We start from the raw sequence: 20,588 nt of genomic DNA on the forward strand, positions 1-20,588 counted from the left end.
CAGTTGTTTTCAAATTGTTCTAAAGACAAAGACATTTTTCAATAGCTTTAGAAATACTTAACAAGGTAAAAAATTAATCTTTACATTTTAATATTAGAAAATCAGTCACAAATAGAAAGTAGAAAGTAGTTGAAAAAAGTTTTCATTTCTTGTGAACTATTTGAAAAGAAATGAACAGAAAAAAGTGTTGGAAGGTGAATTATCCCTTTAATATAAAGCTCCTTGTGCAACTCAAACTTACCTACTAGGCGTTTCATGTACAGCCCTCCTCTTTCTTAACACACGCATAGTATTTTCATGAGATACCGATTGCATTATACAGTATTGATGTAACCTAGTACCATGTGTCCTGTGACATTTCTCTAATCCCAAATAGAAGAGAAAAAGAGCAACCTATAAAGTATGTGTCTGTAAAAAAGAGGTACTAAGAGAAATAGGACTGCTGATTTTTGGATCACAGCAGCTCTATGCCATAAGATAAATAAAGGTTGTCTGTGGTTTCACTTGCCCTTTAATTCGCCACATAAATTTATAAGTCTGTTCACTCATGGAACAATAATCATACAGTTAGCCTGAAATGACCAAATTGTATAACACAGTTGCTGCATTGGTGGACATCCTAAGAAATGGATATATAGGTAAAACAGTTCATCTCCGTCCAAGTTTAGAAAGCATTACCCAGGGTCGGAACTAGTGGAAGCATGTGCCTAGGGCACAGCAAAGAGGGGGTGCCAAGCACGTACCTCTTCTTTCGACTACCTCAGGTCGGATCCTTGTTCCCCCACCGGCACTCCCCTGCGTATGCGCACTCCCCCCTACGTGCATCGTCACAGTGCGCCAGGGACAGGGCAAAGTGGCCAGCCAGGTTGCCCTGGCCTGGCAGAACCCCTCACACCTCTTATTAACCAAATCAAATAGCTCTGTTTCCAAGTTTTAGCAGTAGTCTTTTGGTAAAATACATTGCTATTATCTAAATGAGTAGAAATATTTTAATGTTCGCATTCAGCAATTTCATGCATCTGTATCTTTTCCAATCTGCCTATCCCCCACCATCTGTGTCTTCTTTTCTCCCTTGTGTACCCATTTCCTTCCAGTGGCGTAACAAGCTTTTGCCCCCCCCCCCCAGCGCTCGTCTGTGTGCAGACCTGCCCAGTAATAGGAATAATAATCCCAGTGAGTGAGTGCACTCTGCTAAGGTATCTGACACAGTCTGTGTAGTGGCCTGTGTAGTAAAAAAAAAAAGACATATCCACAGTGGGGTAATTACTAGCCAGGGGGCATTGGGCAGAGGGGTCTGTCGCCCATGCAACTCACTACTGACTGCTAAAGCTGGCAGTTGACACCTGTCAATGGTACTCTCAACTAGTCCACTGCTCCTGCAAGGGGGCATACATTCAGGGGGCCCAGAAAACTTTTCTGTATTGTTGCCCAGCTCCCAATTGTTATGCTACTGCATATCTATCAAGTTCAACCTCTTTGTCTTTATGTAATGTTAGTCAAATAAGATGATTATTTTGAAAACGATGTTAATTAAACTAAAATGAAGCTTTGGTTGATGGCCAATTCAGGATTTTTTGACTCATAGATTGGTATATAAAGGAATTATCTTAAAGGAATAGTTCCCTGTAAAATTTACTTTTAATATGGTACAAATAGAATTTTTTTACTCTGGAAATGCTAGATTCAATTAACACATGATTTATAAGTGTATCAGGTGCAGCTGTGGTGGATGCAACTTTACACACTGCACTTGCAATGTTAAATGACCCCTAATGTGCCCTTACCACTTTTGCTGTTTTAAATGAGAATTTTATTCTAAAGGGTTGGTTTTTTGGTTTGGCTGAACTCTCACTTTTAGTCTTTAATAAATAGGCCTTTAAAATCCTATAGAACCGATATGAATTTCAGATTGATTTCACTCTGGCAGACCACTGTGACCTGTACATTTCATAAATATGCCCCTGGATGGGTGGTTTTGGGTCTCATTCGTTGAGAAGGACTTCCAAATGAATTCACATGGATTGCTGGCACAAAGAAGATGAACAGGGACAGGAGGCTTGTTGGATTGTGAGGGTACCAAAGGATCCCAAATTACAACCCTGCATTGAAGACTTGAAAATTAAATAGGTCTGTCTATAGCAGGACTGTCCAATTGCCCCACCCTTGCGTGCCCCCCCCCCATGAAAGTCTGCCTTCTGTGTCTGCTTACCATGTGTGAAATTAAAAAGGTATCTGATTTCTGCATTGTTTAAACCACAAATTCAGACTGTAACCCCCTGTATTGTTCACACATGTAATCCCCCCTGCATTGATCACACTTGTAATACCTCTATTGTTCAAGCCCTGTACTGTTCACACCTGAGACCCAGACTGAAACTGCCCACATTGTTTACCTGTTTACACTCATACAAACTGCTGGAGGGGCACCAGCACTGTGTCACTGTATGAAGCACAGTATGAATTGTCCATCTTAGAGTCTTGATAGGTTTCCCTGTCTCATGCTCTGTTCTACCTTGTGTGTGCCATTCTCTGCTTGCCCAGTGCTGCTTGGATAACCCATACTCTGCTTACTCTGCTCTGCTTTTGGTGTGCTACCACCGTTACTGTGGATATGATCTTAAAAGTTCTTGTGGTAATGTGGGTGTGGTTAACAGTGGGTGTGTTTTAAAAAAGGGAGTGGGCAACACTGGCTTCCATTTTCGGCCCTGCACCACGTAGGCCAAAACATTTCGGCCTTTGGTACCACAGAAGTTGGACAGCACTGGTCTATAGCATACTTGAAGTTATTGAAAGGTAAACTGAATTTATATGGATTGCTGGTGCACAGGAGATGGACAGGGACATAAGGTTGTGGGTTTATGGGGGTACCTAGGGATCAAAAATTACATCTCTGGATATAAGACTTGAAAATGAAATAGGTCCATCTATAACATACTTGAAGTTATTTAAAGATGAACTATCTACAAACAGTCAAAGTAAGTTACCTGACTCCAACTTGCAGGGCAGCAGTGAGTGACTGACGTTTATCATAGCACAAGTCACATGGCGGAGGGCAACTAGAAAAAAACTAAAAACTTGTCTAGCCCCCATGTTAGATTTCAAAAAAAAAATCTTCTTCTGGAGGAATGCAATTAATGATGCATTTTTAAAAAAAAAAAAAAAAAAAAACATGTTTTACCATGACAGAATCCCTTAAGTATGGTGTATAAATGTTTCAGGTTCATTTACTAATGCTGGGCTTCTCACATGTGAAGCCAGCCCATACATTTCATATTAGCTGCAGATGGCACACTCCCAGTTTATAATGGGCCATTTAATAGTTAGTGACATTGTTTAAATCACATCTCTTATAAAGTAATATTTTTTCCATAGCAAGCCAGAGTGTATTCTGTAATACCCTATCAAGTAACTGTACTGTATAATATATATATTTGTCTATTTTCATAACCAGGATACATTATTAACATGTATTTATATAGCGCCAACATATTGCGTAGCACTGTGTACAAAATATAAACAAGAGTGGCGTAATGCTGTGGTGTGTCACCAGTCTGGGAAATGAGAGCTTTTATCACCGTCTGCCTACAGATGTATTTTCTTATACCTGTATTACTAAATCCCATTCTGAGGATTAGCGAGACACTGACACATTCCAAGTCTATGACTAAGGGATATGTCCCTTTCCTCAATGGTACTAAACTGCAGGTATCTGCCTGGGAGCAGAGTAGCAACAAACAAAGATAAATGCCATTACGTAAATGTAAGACTGAAGCAGTTTATAAAATATTTTAAGAATCTGTTCTACATACTAAAAAAAGCACAGCTTAACTGCAGTAAACAAATACAGGGTCAGACTGGGGGACCCGGGGCCCACCAGGACTGCTGTCCAGGGACCCTCTCCGGACCCCCCCCAGGCTCCCTACTGTGACAACGCACGCGACACCACCAGGTTACAAACCCAGGGACCCCATGCAGATCACACGCGCAACTTGTGCTGCGTGATGCGCATGCGCGAGTGGCTCGGCGCCGCAATTTGTTTTTTTGTTACGGCCAGCAGATCGGGAGTGGGGCTTTGGGCTGATGGGGGCCTGCCCAGTCTGACCCTGCTAATGATGTGTCAGAGGGAAAATAGCTGCTGGGTGAAAGCTATTTGTTTTAGTAAAATGTGATGGCACTGGCAAACAGAGGGAATATATGCAGTACAAATTATACAATTTGAGGAGATTTGGCCAAATTATATACATGGTAGGCAAATGTAGGGTTTACATATCTATCCTTTAATTTCTCCATAGTAGGAAATGTAAGCTCCAGGAAAGATGTTGCTGAAAAGATAATATGTTTTCTCTGGTTAGAGAATATTGCTGTTAGGTCCTGGAAGCTGGAGTGTTTTGGAAGGAATGGGTGGGCCAGACACTCCATTTCACTGATCTGTTGCACATATTGAAAGGAAGGCTGTTGGTATTGCAGATACAATTTTAGGAAGGCCTATCTGAGCAGGACAAAAGGCAGAAAGGCTCCCTGTGTGTTTTAAGGGGTTATTCACCATCCAACACTTTTTTCAGATAGTTCATCAGAAATAAAGACTTTTTTCAATTACTTTTTTCTATTTTCTATTTGTGACCATTTTTCTAATATTGAAGTTTAAAGTTTAATTCTATACCTTTTTTTTTTTTTTTTTTTTTTAAGAACCAAAGATTTTTAATATGTAGTTATTTTTTTTTTTTTCCAAATTGTTTTTATTACAAGTTAAACATGTATAAACATGAAAACAGTCGGACCTACCAGAGGCCCATGGTAATGAGCAGAATAACAGATAGATACATGTATGCGTATCATAAACATCAGCAAGGGATCAGTGACAAACCAAAAGAAAAGAAAAACAAAAAACAAACTAACATGCAGGGAATATATGCTCTGATAGAGAAAAGTAAATAAAAGATAAGAAAAGAAAAACAAAATCCAAATATTACTTTAGGTCAAGGTCAATTACCGCAGATAAGAGGCTAAAAGCCGGTTGGTTCGCTGAGTCCTGGGGGGCGAGGTTGGAACAGCCGTATTACCACAGAGAGTGGTCTGAATGTACTGAAAAGTGTCACGTAGTAGTGGATTATCCCTAAGCGTTTCTAGATCGTACCAAGTGGTGCGTTGAAAAGTATACGTAGTCAAATATTTTAGTGGAGATGGAAGGCTATTAATATACGCGCCCCAAATAGAGAAGAATTTGTCTACCTGTCGTTCTTTCTTGGCCATGGCCTCGAGCCAGTCCATGTGAAAGATGAAATGCAGTTTTTGTTTGGTCAATAAAAGGGATGGGCTGTCCGCAGAGAGCCATTGATGTAAGATTGCCTTTCGAGACGCCGCTGCCAATCGGGTCGCTAAATGGTTTTCCTCTTTAGTGAAGGTATTGAAAGATTTCACCGAGCTAAATAGTGCCCATTCTAAAGTAGGGTGAATCAATTTATTAGTCATCTGCGTCCAGTAAGAGGAGACATCACGCCAAAAGTCCGAAATTTTAGGGCAAGACCAAAACATGTGTAAGAGATCCGCTTTGGGGGCTTGACATCGAATACAACAGTCTGAGGGGAGACGACCCATTTTATAGCGCCTTTCGGGGGTTAGATATGAGTTGTGGAGGATTTGTATGGCCATTTCTTGATAGCGGCTGGATGGAAGCTGCTTCATTAATTCTATACCTTTTGATGTTTTTCTAAAGCAGCTCTGGGAGGGGGGTCATGACTCTGTAAACTGTTTTGAATTGATACATTTAGTTGATACATTTCTTATCTTTGTCCCTGCTAAGCAGAATATCTGAGTTTCATTAAAGGCCATTGTTATAACTGATACAATAGTTGCTAATATTCCACAGATGTTGCTGAGAACATGTAGCAAATTGTAACACTGCTAGACTGACTTGAATTAAACTTCAATTTTGGAAAAATGGTAGAAAATACAACATGGTAGATTGGGGAGCAACCTGAGAACAACTGGAAAAAAAAAGTGTTTGGAAGGTGATCAAACCCTTTAAAGGAGAAGGAAACCCCCTATGCGCAAAACCCCTACCCCCTCCCCTGTGTTGCCCCCCCTCCCTCCTCCCCCTGGCCTACCTGGGAGGGGGGGCAACACAGGGGAGGGGGGAGGGGTTTTGCCCCCAGGGGGTTTCCTTCTCCTTTAAGGGCTCACAAATGCTGCCCCAGCAGCTAACATGTAAATCACTGCTGGGGAAATATACATAGTACAAAGTTGCCCAAAAGTTTCTATCGAGGAAACTTTGGGCTACTTCGGAAAGTAGAGGTGCCTCATGTTTCCCCAGTGGTGTTTCGCATGTTAACTGCTGAGGAGCATTTGGAATAGACTAGTCATCTACTCTAGAGGAGATTAATTGGGGGGGGGGGCAAATAGCCTCATCATTTGTTATTGCCCTAAGGAACTCCTAGAAGGCCTGGGAATGCTGTCTGCCTCTGCAAGGAACAAGAAATAGAGAGTAAAGCCAGGAGGCTGATTAATCTTGCAAAGTATTTGTCAAACATTCTGGGGCAAATTCACTAAAAGTCACAGTTGCGCCAGCGTCCGCTTCCCTGCACTTTGCCAGGCGTATTTTCGCCAGCGCTACGCAAATTCACTAAAATCCAAAGTTGCGCTCAGGGGAAGTGTATGGTTACGAAGTTGCACTAGCGTTAATTCACTAAGCAATGTGAAGTTACGCTAGCGATGCTTAATTTGCATACGGCGCCAAATTTAAATTACAATGGAGGTATATGTAGCATCACTACACAAGCCTGGGAAACCTTTAAAACTGCAAATAAAATTCTTATTTTGCCCTACACATGTGCCGACTGTATAGTTAAGGTGCCATGAGTTAGGAAATGTAGGGGGGAAGGCGGGTAGCCCCAAAAAAAATTTCAATCTTTTTCAGCCTATTACCCATAAAAATGAAAAAACGCCAGCTTTTTTTGGGACTTAGAAAAAATTGTAACTTTTTTTGAACCAATCCCTATCTACTCTATTGCACTTCGCCTGGTCTGAGGTGGCGATGGAAGTCTGGCGCAAGAGGTAGCGTTCAGAAAAATTCGAACGTCAGTGAATTTGCGTAGTTACGTCTGTTGCGCAAATTCGCCAGGTGTAAGGGTGCAAAGTTACACTAGCAAATTTACGCCAGTGTCCGTTAGTGAATCGGCAAATTAACGAAAATGCGCTACGCTAGCGAATTAACACTAGCGTTAGGCGCTTCGTCTTTTAGTGAATTTGCCCCTATGAGTACAGGGGTGACCCTAAAATGATAGTTTTATTTTATTACTGGTAGTCAATAAGGTGCTTAGTAGTGTCACAATAGAACTCACCAATTGTGTATAGTTTACCCCAGAAACTGCCCTGTGTATATGAAAGTGTGTATGTGACATGTTAGGCCAGGGCTCCTTAACCCATGAGCAACATTCAAATATAAAAAGAGTTGGTGAGCAACACAAGCATGCAAAAAGTTCCCGTGGGTGCCAAATATGGGCAGTGATTGTTTATTTGGTAGCCCCTTTGTGGACTGATAGCATACAGAAGGCTCTGTTTGACAATACACCAGTTTTTTATGCAACCATAACTTGCCTTCAAGCCTGAAAAATGAGCACCTTCTTTGAGGCCACTGGGATCAACATCCAAGGATTTGGTGAGTAATATGTTGCTTGCGAGCCACTGGTTGGGGATCACTGTGTTAGTCTAAGAATAGAGACAGATGTTGCAGAAAAGCAGGCTGAGAATCTTCTCCTCTGCTGCTTGATGTGTCTGCACTTGGATACATTGCCTCAGCTAGTGTGCAGGCAATGTATCCGGGTGCAGGAACATCAAGTAGTGGAGGAATGGATTCTCAGCTTGCATTTCTCAGCAGGCCAAGATCCACAAGGTCTGGCCCTAGCCTAAACAAGGCAAGCAGTGGCGGAACTACCAGGGGTGCAGGTGGTACGATTGACCAGGACCCACACCCACTCAGGGCATCGAGTCTGTGCGAATCCGCAGAAAAGTTACGGTAATGAAAGCAAAAATTAATTTACAACAGAGAAAGCGGACCAAACAGCTGATAATGGGTACTTGAAGTGTGTAAAAGAGATCCAGCCCTAAGCAATCCAAAGTTGCTGTGTAAGAACTATCTGCAATACCCTGATACTTGAATTCACAAAGTGTACTAATGTAACAAAGGCTCCAAAACATTAGCCAAGTATAAAAAATTCTGTTGACGCTAATACAGAAATGTGGTTGTTTTCCCAAGATTTAAAACATAATACATACAAGATTAATGATGGAGAAATAATTTGGCATACTAATTCATTCGGAGTGACACGAGTGACCATGAAATCTCTGGAATTATTATAAATGTGTATTATTAATTTAATAATTTATGGATTGTGTATGATCGCTGGTCATAAGAAAATAACTTCCGATTATATGGTAGTTCTGAGTTAACATCAATATTTATATAAAAGTTACATTAATTAATTAGTTTTACAGAAATCCAAATCTGCTGCATGATACGAAAAAGATTACTTCTGCTTTCTACACTGCTTTTCTCTTTATCAATAAATAATTGCTGGAAATTAATGTTATTAATGAGATATTAAATTCCTGCATTTACCAATGAAATTGTGTGAGCCTACTGAGCCACCGATTTTCCCAGAGGCTGTGGAATCTGAGAAACAACTAGCATGTTGGAATAAAGTAAATATGGGTGAGGAGAATAATATTTCTCGCTGTGTAGTATGATAAAGGGCACCAGAAGTGTTTGCCAGTTGCTGGGTTTTTTAAAGAAAAATTCTCTGCTTTTGGCACCAGAAAAGTTGTTTCTGCAACTAACAAAAAACAACCATACCATTTAGTGTATTTTTTTTGTCTGGCAGTTTTTTCAAACACATCTCTTTAGGCCATAGCAACGCAAGTTGTTAGTTGTCTTGTCCGTATGAGTCAGCGCTAAACAGAATCGTAGGGAATAAGATGTAGCAAGAAGACAATCTACAGTAAGTGTAGTGAGTTTTTCAATTATTATAATTCAACAATTGCTCACTATTACCATACAGTGTACATTATTCTTTATATGGATAAACTTGGGTGGGTACTCACAAGCATTTAGCTTAGATGTACGCAGGATCAAACTGTAGTTTTCAGGGCTGTATTGTAATTTGTGTAGTTTAAAATAGGCACATTAAATCCTTTTCCCTTGTCTGTGTTGTCTCCAACTGTTCTGCGGTTAGGTTCCGACCAGTGTTCCCTCCACGTTCAGTGTAACACTTCTGGGTCGCTTAGGGATGACCAACTGCTGCTTGCCTTACGCGTTTTGTTCCATGTCCGACTTCATCAGGCTTACACAAGTTGTTAACAAGAGCATAGTATTATGACATTTAGAGATACTGAAATGCTTTACCTACCTTAAATGATTAAATTTATTGTTAATTGGAAGCCATATTGTTTGACCTTGTTGATTCCTTCCTGATGTTGTCTTGTCAAAATAAAGTAGAGATTCTTGAGAAAGAGTGAAAAATATATGTAGTTGTCTATATACATACTCAAAAATATATACAGGTATGGGATCCCTTATTCAGAAATGCGATATTCAGAAAGCTTCAAATTATGGGAAGGTAATCTCCTTAGAGTCTTATTAAACAATTAATTCTATTTTTAAAAAAATTATATAATTTTTCACTGTAATAATAAAACAGTTCTTTGTACTTGATCCTTACTAAGCTGTATTGACCAATATTGGTGGCAAAACAATTCTAATAGGATACCATGTTTAAATAGATTTAAGGCAGGATTATAGAAAAAAAACCTTACCCGGAAAACCCAACCATTCTGAATAATAGATCCCATACCTGTACTATGTACCATTGGTATATCTCTGAACCGTCGTCAGGATGTACACAGAAGTCATCACGTGATCCATAAATACAAGCATCAACCAATCAGTGAACAGTGTTAATTAATTAGATATTCATGACGGTGTTCTACATTAAAGTGTTAATGTCAAATACAATATTCATTGTCAAAAAATCCAAACAAGTGTTGAAAGATAATGTATAAAAATGTAGAGATGTAAAAAGGTTAACCATATTAAAAAACGTTAAAAGTAGTGGACCATCTAATCTATTTAGACATAAAAAGTTTTATGTCTAAATAGATTAGATGGTCCACTACTTCTAACGTTTTTTAATATGGTTAACCTTTTTACATCTCTACATTTTTATACATTATCTTTCAACACTTGTTTGGATTTTTTGACAATGAATATTGTATTTGACATTAACACTTTAATGTAGAACACCGTACATCCTGACGACGGTTCAGAGAGAACCGAAACGCGTTGATGTGGGGTAGATTGTAATGCTCCAATAAAAGCTTTTTGTCACAATACCCGTGAGTGCTCTTAACTACTCTATATGCTCTTTTCTGAAGAAGCACCCGGGATATGACCAATTAATGGTGAGTGCCAGTCCAACAAAATGACTATATATATATATATATATATATATATATATATATATATATATATATATATATATATATATATATATATATATATATATACTGTATATATACTGTATATATGCCATTCTGATTGCACAACTTATGGAGTGGATGGGCCCTCACCAGAAGCCTATAAAAGCTATATATCATATTATTTTACCATTCTTACATGTTTTCTGTATATATTGCCAAGCTCAGACCCAAGACTTTCAGTGGGTGCTTATTGTTGTAGGTCAGCTGTGGGTGGCTACAGGTTGGAAAACCCTGATTTACTATTGTCACCTTAAAGTTAATTTATTTTTATAAAAGCACTTGGGCTGCAGTCTACTGTCCTTATACAGTGGTATACCTTTACAGTAGGTGGTACATTACACAACATCTATTTTACTATTGTAAAACCTGGTAATCCTACATTTATTATGGCAGTAATAACCAATCAATGCCACCCACAACCCATTTTAGCAAAGATTTGGGGATGACATGGGAAGGTTTCTGTTGGTCCAATTTAGCCCATTAATCCTTTGTTAATCTGGTTTTAGGCGACTGCCAGTTCAAAATTCTCTGGTTGATCCTATGGAGGTGAAATTATTCATAAAGTAACGACAATGACTGACAAGTCCTATGCCACCTTCTTCAGCATTCACAGTGGGTTTTCTGCTTTCTAACTGCCAGTTTTTCACTGGGGACAATGACTGACACGTCCTATGCCACCTTCTTCAGTGTTCACAGTGGGTTTTGTGTTTTATAACTGCCAGTTGTTCACTGGGGACAATGGCTGGCAGTCCTCCTGCCACCTTCTTTAGCATTCACAGTGGGTTTTGTGTTTTCTAACTGCCAATTATTCATTAAGACTGGGGACTGTGCAAGGCAGACCTATAGGTAGACTCCTTAGGAGCATAGATAAAAAATTTTTAGATAGAAAGAGGTATAATTAATTTATACCAATACCGCGCCACTGCACTATTGACAAAAAGGGGGGGGCTGCTTCCTTGAATATCAACGTTCACACCAGGTTCAAACGACACAGGAAATCTGAAATAGAATGCAAAAGGAAGCGCACACAGAGTAGTATTGTCTCAATTAAGATAAGCAATTAAGCCCCTAGAGCCACAGAGTGTTTAAAAATGGTGCCTGGAGAGCTATATTGCAGAAGATCCACCAGTGTGATATTCTTCAAGATTCCCCCTTTCGGGTATATACTCACAAGATTTCTTGGATTTTTCACTATATGCATCAAAAATATGCATTACTATATGCATCAAAAATCCAAGAAATCTTGTGAGTATATACCCGAAAGGGGGAATCTTGAAGAATATCACACTGGTGGATCTTCTGCAATATAGCTCTCCAGGCACCATTTTTAAACACTCTGTGGCTCTAGGGGCTTAATTGCTTATCTTAATTGAGACAATACTACTCTGTGTGCGCTTCCTTTTGCATTCTATTTCAGATTTCCTTAGGAGCATAGTTTCTAACATGGTACTAGAATGACCATAACATTACCAGTTTACTAAAAGTAGAGTACAACAAGTCCCTACCTGCACCTCCCTCCCCCACACACCTTGTTCTCCACTTGCGGCATAATCAGGGCCAGGGCAGGAGGTCAAGGAGTAGCACTCTGAGTCTCTGCCAGGTCTGGGCCTCCGTGAGGCCAAGGCCTGCCAGGTTTTTTCCCAATGTCCCGTTGGCCCAGTCCAACACTGAACAAATACTGCAATGAATTCTCCAATTTACTAAGAGCACAAGAATAACTAAATTATAAGTTTCTCCGGGTTTAGACTGGCAAACTAGCATTATAAAGATAGATCAGCCACTTTTGCATCTCATTACCTATGTCATGTCCTATGGCAATTTTCCACATACACCATCTCCCTTCTACAACTGTATGGGGAAAATACACTGGCAAATTTTCACAGAGAATTTACTCCAAGCGAAGATGTACTTCATTGTACAAATTTTAGTAAATAGGAGATATATGGTGTCCCAAATGCCAACACCCTGATACTGACTTATTTTATCTCTTGAGTACATGCCCCCTAGTACATAGGTTTTGGTCCAAGGTGGTAGACTACCTAACTAATCTAATCATGTTCCCTGGAGCATTGGGTCCTGAGGTGTGCCTGTTAGGGTTGGTAGATGACCTGGCACCCCTAATTAAAATTAGGTATCTGCTATGAACCCTCCTTTTCTATGACAAAAGGTTGGTAGCAATCAAATGTGTGAGCCTGCAGCCTCCCACGGTGTATAATTGGGTGAAGCTTCTCAATGATAGACTTCCAGTGATAAAATGAACATATCTTGCTAGACAATGTCCTCAAAAGTTTGAAAAGGTTTGGGGGCCCCTGGCTAGAGACCTGCCCTGAAACAGATCCTGCACTGTAACTACTGTGATATGAATGCAATACTCTATATTTGTGTGCCTGTAGCTGTTCTATTATACTCTGTTCCCATCTTGATGTGCTGTGGTCCTGCAAAGCAAACCATATTTTGACTAAGCAATGCCTTTTTTTGTTTTGTGTTTTGTTGTGCTGTTTTCAATTGCATAAATAAAAACCTTTAAAAAAAATACGAGATATGTGGGTATATGCCTGGCAAGCTGAGGTAACCTTTGGTAAAATCAGACAAGGAGAAAATTCTCCAAAGTGTTAATGTCAGATTTTAACATTTCCATATTATTCTTTATAATGTAAAATACAGGATTCATAGGTACAGCCCTGTGGTCACTCTAAGGGCTCATACACACAGATGTTTTTTATGTGTTTGATGTTGCAGACACAAGTTTAATCACACCTAAACTCATTTGCTAATTGATTCCATTATATTCTGAATGGGTGTAAGAGCCCTAATTATTTAGTGTGTCACAGCATCAGTTTACTTACTATGACCTAGGGGCACATTGGTATATATATTCTGATATGTATAAATACATTTTTATTCTGTACAGGAGAAATCTAAACAAGGCTGTCAGCTACAGACCCACCTCATTGCACCAACAAACATTGCTTTCAACAGTAGAAGCAAATCTATATATATACTTATAGCTTCATTTATATAATCTTACTTGTATAGGCAGCACTATATATTTATATAGTACAAATGGGAGAACAAACATTAATTGTGCTAAGAGACACAGAAGTAAGGAGGTCCCTGCCCCATAGAGTTTACAGTTTTCAATCTCACAATTTCACTTATATAAATGGAATATGACAGAAGCAGGAGGAGGTGGTCCCAGGTCTCACACTGAATACTACCTAGCGTTCCCCCTTCCTCTGTGGAAGAGCATCATCCCTGTTGTGTGATGAGACTGGGGGTGGTCTGATCGCAAAGCTTCCTTTAGGAAGTTGCAAAGAGAAAAAGATAAATCCAAAGTGCCCCTCTAAGCCTTTTTCCTTTTCCTATCTCCTTACCTAGGTTCAGTTCTTGGGAAACCTTTGGAGTTCTCAATGTGCTCTATTGTCCCTGGGTGTATTTAGGAAATTTCAGAAACAGATCAAGGTAGTAAAGGAAGCAAAGGGGTGGGAGAGTGGAGGCAGGAACAAAAAGAGGGCTGTTCTGTTCTCCCCACTACCCCCTCCACTTTCTATCCCAACCCCCCCTCGCATCTTATCAGTTTCTCCTATCTCTTGGATTTAGACCTGCTGTACCATTCGTAATCACTTCTCATTGGCAGCCAATCCAGAGACTCTTTCAGCTTCTCCCCTCCCTATTTGCCACTGTTTATAAATGAGTCAGTTTGAGATCAGAAAGGAGAGTGTTTGCATTTACCTTTCTTCTTCTCTATTTCAAGTACCTCCACTTCAATTACCTCTAGCACCCAGAGCCCTGCTAGTGAGATCATACCTTGAATACCAGACACTCAGGTAAGGACTAGTCAAATACCTTATTACACTGTGCTAAAAGTGTTAGCCATCTGCATAGTGCATTTTGCTATATTATACTAACAACTGTAAGAAAAATCTGTGGTTGCATTAAACCCAGGTTAGTTTTTAGTATCTTTGCTTTGTTAATTCTGGTCTGTTATAGTTTCAGAGATTTACTTAGATTACTCAGGATTTACTTAGATTACTCAGGAATAATATTGAATATTATTCAAACAATATTTATATTTTTAAGTTATCCAAATGCTTCTAAAGGTAATCTGTTTATATTGGGAGAGATATAAGTTGTTATATGAAGGCACAGTGTACTATATATAGGTCAGTGTACTGCACATACATTGTTTTGGGAGTTATTTAGGATGTATATTTACCTAGAAACTGAGGAGTCAACTGGGGTGAATATTATGTAGGTAATATGTCTGTTTACTGGTGGCACTACTATGAACAGGACTGCTGTTAGCTTATATGACATCTAGGTAAACTGGCACTGATATGTACTGAGTTTTGTTGCAATAGTGAGATTTGCGTTTAACTGCTCACTGAATGGACCAAATTCATTTCTAATAGGTACTTTTATTATTAAAAGGAACTCAACGTTTTTTCCTGCCAACACATTTGTACAGAGCAATATTCAGTTATACGGACATATTTACCTTATCTCCCCCCATACAGGCATGAAAGACAAACCTTTCAACTCCAAGTCATTCTAAAGCCTAGGCAATAGGATGTATAGCTCTGCTGCACAAGAGATTTAAAATATTTAAATCTCTTAATTGATCGGCAGATACAGCCTATTTTGAACAAGAAGGTATTAAGTGAATTGTTTCCCGATTGTGATAACTGAAACCTTGCCTGTTATCTGCTTATAACAAGCTCTTTAAACTCTTTAAATTATCCTGAGGTACAAAAATAAACAAAATATACTTACTATACTACAAGTGTCTAATCCACATACTTCACACCTACATTACTCAAACTCTTACACTGATTAAAGCTTCTTTCTTATTGGTTGCTCTAGGTTACCGCACTGTAGCATATCTGCACCATACTATTAGATGTGCTCCATGGTCAGTCCCAGACTTATCAGGACATGCACCTTTCACAGATACCTAATACATCTTCTACTCTTAATATTCAGATCAATTCATCAATATGTAATGCACATAAATTAAAAATATGCCTTTATTTTCTGGTATTTCTGAAAAGCAAACTTGGCAAACACACACACACACATGGCACTTTCTTCTGCAGGTTTCTTGTATGTTATCTTTATATGCAGCTATCACCTATAAACAGATTTTCCTCTGTGTAAGTTTCAGTGCAGCTCCCCATCTTGTAGTATCTGGCAGTTAATGGGTTACTTTGCTTCTTTCCCTGTAAGGACTCTCTCAAATCAAATTCTTACTGAATCTTATCAAAGAACAAATCACTCACATTGATGTGGAGAAACTGATCGGAAAAATATGATTGGGAGTGGTGAAAGTATTAACTCTTTCCAGTTCTAATGAAGACTTTTCCATATTACCACTAAGGGCAAAAAAAGTCCAAGTAAAATGTTTAGTGAAGGGCACGTGGTCATAAAACCTTTATTAGATACACAACTCTGGTGGCTTTAGTATTGGAAATTCTGTTTTTACTATGAACAACAGGAATAGTTTAAGTAAGGCAAATGTGTATAATGTAAGACTGCAATGTACTACAAGGGAGTTAATTCTATATTATCAAAGGAAAATGTAATTATGTATTACATTGGTTTAACTGCTTGGTCATATGCTACAAATCTAGTACAGAAAAGATCAAAACTGTAATTTTGAGGGTCTCTGAGCTGCATAGTCAGGCTCAGATATTGAATATATTCATATTAGTTGCGTTAAAAATAACACTTCCTGTGGGACTGTCGCTGTCCTATAGGGGCCCAAAGCAATTGGTGTGGGGGATGGGGAGCAGCCTGTAACAGGGATCTTGCCAGACTGCAATGGGAGTTATTTGTAATGAGAGTAAATGTATCCAGTGTTTAATATGTTAAAACTGATAATGTTAAAAGAAGCTGGAATACATATGTTACTTAAAGGGACAGTTCAGTGTAAAAATCAAAACTGGGTAAATAGATAGGCTGTGCAAAATAAATAAAGTTTCTAATATAGTTAGCTAAAAATGTAATGTATAAAGGCTGGAGTGACTGGATGCGTAACATAACAAAACAGAACACTACTTTCTTCTTTGCAGCTCTCTAACTCTGAGTTAGTCAGTGACTTGAAGGAGGGTCACATGGGACATAACTGTTCAGTGAGTTTGCAATTGATCCTCAGCATTCAGCTCAGATTCAAAAGCAACAGTTATGAATCATGTTATGACCCCCTCAAGTCTCTGATTGGTTACTGCCTAGTAACCAGGGTAACCAATCAGTGGAACCCAAGAGAGCTGCAAAGCAGGAAGTAGTCTCTGGCTATTATGTTACACATCCAGTCACTCCAGCCTCTATACATTACATTTTTGGCTAACTAACTATATTAGAAACATTTTTTGTTTTGCACAGCTTATCTATTTAGATGTTTTTTTTTTACACTGATATGCTCCTTTAAGAGTTGAACCCCTCCCCCTAACATCAAGGGATTATTCAATGAACACTGCTATAACCTGGCAATGTTTTGTGGACATCCAAAAATGCAGCTCTGAATAAATCAAAACAATGAAACATGCAGATATAACATGGAGTATTTCAGATATTTAACTATGACACAAAGGCTCTATAGTAATGTAAGTGTAATGTAGTGATCAGATGCAGTGTATATACCTTTCACAGAAATGAGCATCATTACTAAGGACAGTAATACGCAGTCAGTAGCAAGTGATTTATGCCTGCAGGTTCATTCAGGAAAACTTGCTCCTCAGTAACAAGAAGGTATTGGATCAGTGTAGAACCTGTATATATAAATATGAATAAAGACAAACTCGCCACTGTATCAGTTATAATAAATACAGCTTTCAAGTGCTCAAATCTATTCACTGGGGCTGCCTAAATGGGCTTCCCAGAAAATGATGTGACAATTATACATTTTATACAATTTGAACATCCATGAGTCATGTCATGGAAGTGTTTGAGAATAAGCACAACATTGCATCTATATAATTGCTGAGTTTAGGGAACTGACAAAATCACTGGGTCATTGCCCAAGTTAATTCATAGGTATCATACCAGTGGCTTCCTGACTATTAATCCATTTATTTTATTATTGATTGACGATGCTGGGATACTTCACAGGAGTTGAACAACTCTGGTTATTAAATGCCAGAGCTAAATAAGAGGTTGGTTTTATTTTTAGGCTTTATTGACAGTTATGGATATGACCTTTGCATAATTTGGAGTTTTTTGGATAACATTTTTCCAGATAAGGGATCCCATACCTATACACAATTATCCAATCCCACCACTATTGCAGGGCAGCTCTGATTGTGTTTGGTGTTTTATGAATACTTGTTAACAGCTAACAGCTAACCAATAAGCTGAGACTGTAGCCTTCTACAGGCAAAACAAAGTCCAACAAAAGCAGCTGACGCACATCTCAGTGAATACAAAAGTCTGATGTATTCAGAAAGAGATTGCATATTTCCTTCTATTTGATCAGTCTTTCGCTCATGGACATTTCTATCCTCTGGCTGAGATTGTTCTGTTCCTCTTTTTTCTTAAAAGTGTGTTCAAAAATTTGTATTCCATTGTAAAGGATTTCATGATTTCAATAACTATCCTAAAAGATAAAATGAGCTATGGCCATGCCTGTGACTGGATATCATACATAGTTGCTTTTGCTATTCATTAAATGAAAACTGTAATCCACAGCTGGTTTCACCTTCTGATCCCTGTGTGTGTTTGTCATCTCTCATAGCTGTTTTATAAAATATGTTTTGTACCCAACACATGCCAATGCAAAGACTGCTCATTGCTGCTTTCCACTCCTTGCACAACAATTCATTACTTCGTAGCATTAGAAAAGGTTGGCAGGTGTAGAGGTTATTCAATTCACTCCAAAGCTCAATTAATTGTTTAATGCTTACTTCTGGCATGACTTTACCCATTTTTCCTCTGTTCTTTTGTCTCCATTTGGTCTCTATGTCTTGTTAACGAGAGTTGCTTACAGTGGCCATAGATGCACAGATAATATCGTACGAAGCAATAAAACTGCTGTGTAAAAAATGCTAGGAATAAAACAGTATACAAAATGAAGCTCATTCTGATTTTCTTTCATTTATGTATCCTGTAGTTTCTGTACACCAGAAGCCTGAAATGCCTCTTTTAAGTCTCTCTCTGTTCAGAAAGTGCTTGTGGCATTATAAGGATTTAAAGCTGATCCACATATGATTTTAATAAAAAAAAAACATCCATTGATGCTTAAAATTGTGTGAAATGGTTCAGAATGGTTCTCTTGGCAGAGATCAAGGTAGAAATCCTTAGGGCAGGGGAACATGGGCAGATTCTGGGAGATTTAGTCACCAGGTGACTAATAGACTCTTCTGTGGGGCGACAATCTCCCCGAACTGCATTCCCCCTGCTATAATGAGAAAACGCCTGCGCCAATGCACTCGCGGCGCTTGGATTTCCGAAGTTGTCCGACGTTGCCTCACAAGGAAACTTCAGGTGAGTTCGGAAATCCAAGCGCCGCGAGTGCATTGGCGCAGGCGTTTTCTCATTATAGCAGGCGGAAGGCAGGGGGAAGGCAGTTCGGGGAGATTGTCGCCCGCAGAAGAGGCAATTAGTCGCCAGGCGACTAAATCCCCCGAATCTGCTCGTGTGCCACTGCTCTTAATCTAGTCACAAGCAGATGCTCCAGTACCCATTGCATATTTGTAATTGTTATTTTAACAGTGAATTGGGGGTCCGAACAAGTGGATCATTTTCCTTCCCTAAATGCATATATTCCCTGTCAAACCAAGTACTGTAAGTAAGGGGCCTAGCCGACATCTCACAATTAGTTGGAAAATAATATGTTTAATTCATACTTAGAAACATCATGCTTATTAGAGTTTTGCTTCATTTTGAAGCAACAGGAATTTTGCCAGTTGAATATCATTATTGTATACTGGGTTTAAATAATTTTTATAGATCCAAATTATGGAAAGATCCCTTATCCAGAAAACCCCAGGTACAGGACATTCTGGATAACAGGTCCCATATCTGTACCATGTTTAATCAAGCCTTGTTTTCTTCTGCATTCAGCCCAGATGAGGTGCTAGTAATTCGTACTGTAAAGGCTCCCATGTAACCCCTCCCCTAATGCCCTGGCCACTGTATACCTTTACTGATAGCATACAGGGCAGGAATGTTTGATCTGTTTTTCCTTTCTTTGACACCTTCCACTCTTTATTTGCTTATGTCCCCTGGTGATAAATTTTGTGTACTATGAAATCTACAATTGTTGCACATGACAGCAAAACAAACAAAGAATAGGGCACAATTAAATGAATTATGCCCCTTCTTATTTATAATTAAAAAACACAATACATTTAAAAAATGCTAACTGTTTAAAAGTAAAGAGAAACACTTTTTTTAAATCTTAAGGTAATATTTTTTGTGTTTTCTCTACATACTGCAATAAAACAGCAATCTATGTGATAAATATTGCATTGTTCTATATCGATGGAAAATGCTAAATCATATGTAATGGTAGGGAGGCCATGCACATGGGTTATCTGATAGAATGACCCTTCATCTAAATGGTCAGATGTTGTGAGATTTACAGGATTTCAACAGTCTACTAAAATGACAGATTTATAAAACATCTCCTAAAGGGATGTGCACTAATATTCTAAGTTGTAGTTTCTATAAGGCAAATAAAATTTATTTTAGCATACAGCAAGCAAATAGTTGCCTAACATCAGACATATAGAAAGTGATTTAGTCTTGCCTGAGATAGTTGCCTTGATGGGGTTGCTAAGATTAAATATTCTATGGTCCATGCACACTAGAACCAAAGCCCTTCCCGTTCTAGATGTTATGCTGGCAGGCGACTGGGGAGCATTATTCTCTTGGTGTGCCTAACCATATGTAATGAAATATTGTATTACCGCACACCTCCTTCCACTTTTCTGCGTGGTGGTGCTGGTCCTCCGTTGACCAAGCCCGGTCTCCTTACTGCTGTAAAATTTCAAAAACGGTCCGCACACACCAATGTTGCAGTCGGGGATTGTACCCCTTTTATTAATGCCACCAACAATCAT

General features: G+C 38.9%; 1 protein-coding gene and 1 long non-coding RNA gene across 4 annotated transcripts in view; one reads left to right on the plus strand and one right to left on the minus strand.

Moving 5' to 3' along the window:
* The window catches only part of LOC108708129, a 36,825-nt gene that overhangs the window by 12,520 nt on the left and 3,717 nt on the right, over nucleotides 1-20,588 (minus strand). The window lies entirely within an intron of this gene.
* The window catches only part of slc26a9.L (solute carrier family 26 (anion exchanger), member 9 L homeolog), a 54,353-nt gene continuing 47,984 nt past the window's right edge, over nucleotides 14,220-20,588 (plus strand). For 2 of the 3 annotated variants that reach the window (XM_018246480.2, XM_041581973.1), the window contains exon 1: nucleotides 14,220-14,357. The gene's annotated coding sequence lies outside the window, so the exon portion shown is untranslated. The remainder of the gene's footprint in view (nucleotides 14,358-20,588) is intronic. The other variant, XM_041581972.1, reaches the window with a different exon arrangement.

This window comes from Xenopus laevis, chromosome 2L, assembly GCF_017654675.1.
Source record: "Xenopus laevis strain J_2021 chromosome 2L, Xenopus_laevis_v10.1, whole genome shotgun sequence".
NCBI classification, from domain to species: Eukaryota; Metazoa; Chordata; class Amphibia; order Anura; family Pipidae; genus Xenopus; species Xenopus laevis.